At 47.5% G+C, this 5,664-nt stretch overlaps 1 pseudogene; it reads left to right on the top strand.

Annotated features, from left to right (window-relative positions):
• Positions 1–4,403: 4,403 nt before the first annotated feature.
• On the top strand, positions 4,404–5,350 carry LOC102835312 (annotated as a pseudogene).
• Positions 5,351–5,664: the final 314 nt, after the last annotated feature.

The following is a 5,664-nucleotide window of genomic DNA, read 5'->3' as shown; positions in this document are numbered from 1 at the left end:
AATAAGGAAGAAAATTCTGACTTCTAATATGTGTATATTTTTAAAATCCTCTCTTTCCGTCACTTTTGCCCTCCTCTCCTTGCTGTTAGATGCTGACTGGTCAATTCCGACCTGTAGCGACCCTGTATATGGTCTCCGTGGAGCAGTTGGTGGGCCCGTGCCACTGGCCCTACAGCTCAAAAGGGTCTGTAGTGTGTCACCTCGGCCCACAGCGCTGTGCCAGACTCCTCTCACACCAGTGAAAACGAATAGGCAGACCACATATGGCGGGTCACCGAGTCCCCCACACAGGGCCTCTGAGGAGCGGCCCATGAGCTTGAGCCGCCGACCCCACCGACTGGAGCTCAGCAGTGGCACTCCAGTCCACCGTGCTACAGTGGGATGGCTCTCAAATACGTGAGTGCAAGCCGACCGAATAGGACACACAGCCATGTCTCCTGTATATGGTTTCCTATGAGTGATTAGTGAGCATGAGCTGCGGGCTCTGTCCCACCGGGCCCGTCGCTCAAAGGAATCTGCAGTGCAGCACTCCACTCCACAGCACTACGCTGGGTTCTCTTTCAAACCAGTGAAGAAAGGCAGACTAACTCTTCGTCTCAGTCTGTCCCAGTTGCGTGTTCTCCTGGCAGAGGAGATCGCCAGGGGTGTGGGCTGGTCCCAACCGCTCAGCCAAGCCCCTACCTCTTCTCTCCCAGATGTATGTGGGCAAACTGTGAGCGCACCCCCTCCCAACACCAAAGAAAGAAGAGAAAAAACAACTAGTTCGGACCCGCCCCAAGTCAGCAAAGCACCCTATATGTTCCTGCGGAGCGTTTCCACAGCTTGGCGTCTCTGCGGCCCCTCTTCAGTCCAGCCGCCCTGTCTCTCCCAGGCTGTGGGCCCAGATCATCTAGCCTGGCTACTGGGTTTAAGGGTTTAAGGGTACGTGCCCTCCTGCCTCCGCTCCAACTTTCACTGGCTACAAGTCTCCCCGCCTCTAGACAGCTCCTATCTCTGTGGGTCTGAATCCGGGAGCTCTGTCTTGCCCCCTTTCTGCCTGGAGTTCCAAGCCACTTTTGCCGGCGACCCTCGCCCTAGCCGTCAGCAAGTCCTGCCCTCTGTGCTTCTTCAGTTAAACTAAGATATTATTGCTCTGTTTTGGATCTCTCTAGATTTTGCTATTTGTTGATATGTTGTGGTTGATATGTGGGGTGCAGTGGTTGCAGCTCACAATTCCTGTAATTTTTCAGAGTTTGCGGCCTGGCAGATTAAGCCACAGCAGGGGTGTTTTGTTATTGGGATTCAGTTGCTACCTAGCCTGGGCCTGGTCTCTGAGACTGAGCGGAGAGTTGACCTAGGCTGAAGGGGTGAGGGATGGGCTTCGTGCTTGTGGGCAAATGGGGTCTGTTTTTGATGACGTCTAAAATGCCCGTTTGTCCCCCTGTGCCTTGGGCCTCCCAATTTTCCCTATATATTCGCCGTTGTGCCTAATGTAGCTATGAGAACCACCCCCCTGGGATGGACTATGTTGGTTCCTACGGGCTCACTGGTTCTCTGAGAGTGTCCTCCTTGTGAGTGCGTCGGTTCAGTCTCTGTTAGGTTCTGCTGTGGGCAGGACCTTCCCCCAGGCGAGAGCCGGGAGCCGGCGGGTGGGAGTTAAAAATGCTCGTGCCTCCTCAATCTTTTGTTCTTTCAAAAAACCAAGTTCATAGAGTTGCAGCCTAGTATTGGTTTTATGTTTGCCCAAAAGCTGTCTGTCTACCAGGCTGGAGCCCCTATTGTGACCCTGCCTGCTACTTGTCCAGAGCTCACGTACCTGTCCTGCTGGTCAGGGAAGTGCCGCCCGCTCTCTCCCTGAGCCTCTCTTTTATTGATAATCATTCTATCGCAAATGTCATGATTTTAATGCAGAGATTTATTATATTATGATTATGTTTATTGTTAATTGAGTGATAATTTACATGGGAGAACATCGGATTTACACTCATCCTATCGTATTTTGTTTCACTGCAATGATTACTATCCCCTCACTGCATCATCATTCAACAGTATTTACTTTTATTACCTCTGTTTTTTTGTTTTGAATGTACACAACAACCATCAGGAATAATAATTTAAACAACCAAAGAGCACAATCTACAAGCCTGCCTCCTGGTCACCAACTCACAGCCTTTCTCTTTGCATGAGTCTGGAGTCCTCAGCTGATCTATCTCTCCGTGTCCTCATCTCTGCCTCCATCTGTGGTGTCACTGCTCCTCTGGATAGGGTCCCACATTCTGTTTGTGCTCTTCTTCCTTGATGGTCCTAGGTTCCTCTGTTCCTGGAATGTAACACTAATTACTCCCCCCGCCCCTTGTTTTTTTTTTTTTTTTACAAAATTTATACTTTTACAGTTGTGACAATTGCAATTAATCATGATAACAATTACTCACTATTGAATCATAAGAATCTTAACCCCATCTCTTTCACTAGAACCCTCTAGACAAGATGAAAACTATTCAGGGGATGTTCTACCTTCCCCTGCACACTCTGAAACTAAATTCCCTCTTGAAAATTTGTAAGCCAATCAGTTCGTGCCTTTGTCCTCTCTCCTCCTCCCCCTCCCCCATTTTAGCTAGCCATTGCCTAAGTTGCCTGTCCCTATCAATCCCTATACAGAGGGGATAAGATTGATCCTTGGTGTGAAGACTTCTTCTTCTCAGTTGGTATTTTGAGCTACTACATCTATAAATATAAGTCAAGTTCATCAAATTGTAGCAATTTACACATGTTTCCTATATCAAATTGTTTTTCCTTCCTCTAGTCCAGTTCTGATCATCAAACCATGCAATCTAGGACAAATGGGTACTATCTGCAAGTTTGGGCGTTCTTGTGCATCTCTTCTCACTTCATATCAGCTGGATGCTGCCCTCTTAGCTCTAGTCTTCTATGGCTATATCCTTGTTCATGGGCCCAGGAGTCCCCAGGTCTCACCATATTTTGGACCAACCAGTCCTTCCTCTTTTCTCTCTGATTTCCAGGTCTACAGGAATCTATGGAACATGGATGAACTCAGCTCATATCTTCATTGCTGCCTTTCCAACTTCCACTCACCAGTAGACTGACATGGTCACCAGCAAGCCTACATGCCTGCTAGTGTATTCCATTGTGTTTCAGTCCTGGAGCAAGGTTTGTCCTGAAGGGACTTTGTTGTTTGCCTTGATGGCTCCCTGGCAAACAACTTGCTTATTCCTGTAGTAGTCAATCAGACTGTCATTTCTGTTTTTGATTATTCCTCCTAGTCCTTCTTTCCAGAAGTATCTTCTGTCCCTCTAGCTGCTCCAGGCTGGTCTGTTTGTCCTTTCAAGTGGGAATATCCCACCTCAGAAGGTTCTGGATGGGCATCAGAATTCCATCTAAGGTATTATACACTGCAAAGCCTCCACAAGTAGCCTCTCTCACTGTGCAAATTCTAGCATCCCTTTTAGGTGTTCCAATCAATTATAGGCTGAAGACAGGCTTACAGGCTTTCTATAATCATGTTTCCTGATATTTCTTTATATCCAACTCAAGTGTGTATTTTACAATAATAGGCAAAGAAAAAACAATATTCATAATACAGTCAAGCATCTTAACATCATTTTCCCTCTTTTACCCATTCAGACTATGCCTAAATCCCTGTATCACATAGCCCTGTTGTTTCAAGGTTGAGCATATATCACTATTTACCTCTGTCCCATTTAGCCCATGCAAACCTGCCTAAGTGTTCTCCTGTCTACCTTGTTCTTCCATCCCCCTTCTCCTTTTTGTGTATTGCCCTCCCCAATACCCTAACTATGATATGTCTATCCCCTCCCCTACACTCTACCAGCCCCTTCCTGATAACCAACAAAGAAGTTTGTTTGTTTGTTTTCTTTTAGTATGGGTATGTTTGTTTGTTTGTTTGTTTTGAGAATGCGTAGTGGTTACGAATCGGGCTGCGAACCTTAAGGTCAGTGGTTCGAAACTACCAGCCGCTCCACGGGAGAAAGATGAGGCTTTCTACTCCCGTAAGGATTTACACCCTCGGAAACCCTGTACAGGGTCGCTATGGGTCGACTCCGACTCGAAGGCACTTAACAACAACAACAACATATAGACATTGACAATTTTAAAAAAGGAAACAGCCCAAATGCACATTCATAATAGAATGGGTAAACAAATTTTGGTATAATAATAGTATGGAATTCTCGACAATAAAAATACATGGAGTACTTCCCCTCGGTACCAACATGGCTGCAGCCCTGCATACTGCGGGCACACTTCCCTGTGACCGGCTGGCGTCTGGTGGCTCGAGGGTGCAGCAGCAGTGGACATGCCAGTAGGGGACGGCGGTGACAGCGGCAGCCACAGAAGCAACCCAGTGGCGGGTCAAAAGCACAAAACCTCAAGTTCAACCAACGAACATGGGAGGCCCTAAAACTCTCGGAGAGGTACATGACTTCCTGTTCAGGCTCTTCTTGGACCGGGATCTCATGACACTGACACTGCAAAATAAGCTGGCACCAATCATTGCCAAACGCCGAACCCCCAGAATCTAAGAGCAGTATCGGAGGATTGGCGCAGGTCCCTCATCAAGCTGTGGACGTCCAGGCAAGGCGAAGGGATGGTGAAACTGTTGGACAAGATGTCCCCCAACACAGCCCCTCACAAATACTATACTGGATTTTGGTATGTCCATCCTTTAACCGAAGAAGCAATTGAAGAAATGGAGAGAGATGGACTGGAAAGGGCAATTGCCTTCACACAGTATCCGCAATACAGCTGTTCCACCACAGGCAGCAGCTTAAATGCTATTTACAGATACTACAGTGGAGTGGGGAAGAAGCCGACCATGAAGTGGAGCGCCATAGACAGGTGGCCCACGCATTCCCTCCTCAGCCGAATGGTCAGCAGAGGGGAGCCTTATCCTCAGGAGGTCGGAGCCACTGTCCAAAGAGTCATGGATAAGCTGGGCTACTCCAACCCTTACCGACGGGTGTGGCAGTCTAAGGTTGGGCCGATGCCCTGGCTGGACCCTCAAACAGATAAGACCATCAAAGGGCTCTGCGAGAGGGACAGGAAGAACATCCTTTTGGTTCCGATAGCATTTATAAGTGATCACATTGAAACGCTGTATGAACTGGATATCAAGTACTCTCAAGTTCTAGCCAAAAAGTGTGGAGTGGAAAATATCCGAAGAGCAGAGTCTCTGAATGGAAATCCATTGTTCTCTAAGGCCCTGGCCGACTTGGTGCTCACGCACATTCAGTCCAACGGGCGCTGCTCCAAGCAGTTGACGCTGGGCTGCCCGCTCTGTCCTAATCCGGTCTGCGGAGAACTGAAATCCTTCATTACCATCCAGCAGCTGTGACCTCCACAGAGGCCCCAGCCTCCAGAACCCTCTGGTGGGCAGCAGGGAGATGGCATTACCAGCTCAAGAAGGAAGTCTCAGTGCTGCGTGTACAGCCTTCGAGCCCAAATCACTGGATTGTTTGTAAGGATAGACCCTCAAATTCTTCTTGAAGGAATTCTATTTTTACATACCTACATAGTAAATATTTATATTCCCTCTCTCTGGGTAAAGTTACTCATTTGGAATGCCCAGTAGACTATTGTTATTATTATTTTTCTTTAAATGAGTTTTAGAAATCATCCTTATGAGATGTACACATCTTAAAACAGAGG

This window comes from Chrysochloris asiatica, unplaced genomic scaffold (assembly GCF_000296735.1).
Source record: "Chrysochloris asiatica unplaced genomic scaffold, ChrAsi1.0 scaffold00429, whole genome shotgun sequence".
In the NCBI taxonomy this organism is placed as follows: Eukaryota; Metazoa; Chordata; class Mammalia; order Afrosoricida; family Chrysochloridae; genus Chrysochloris; species Chrysochloris asiatica.
This window is presented reverse-complemented; position numbering and strand designations above follow the sequence as displayed.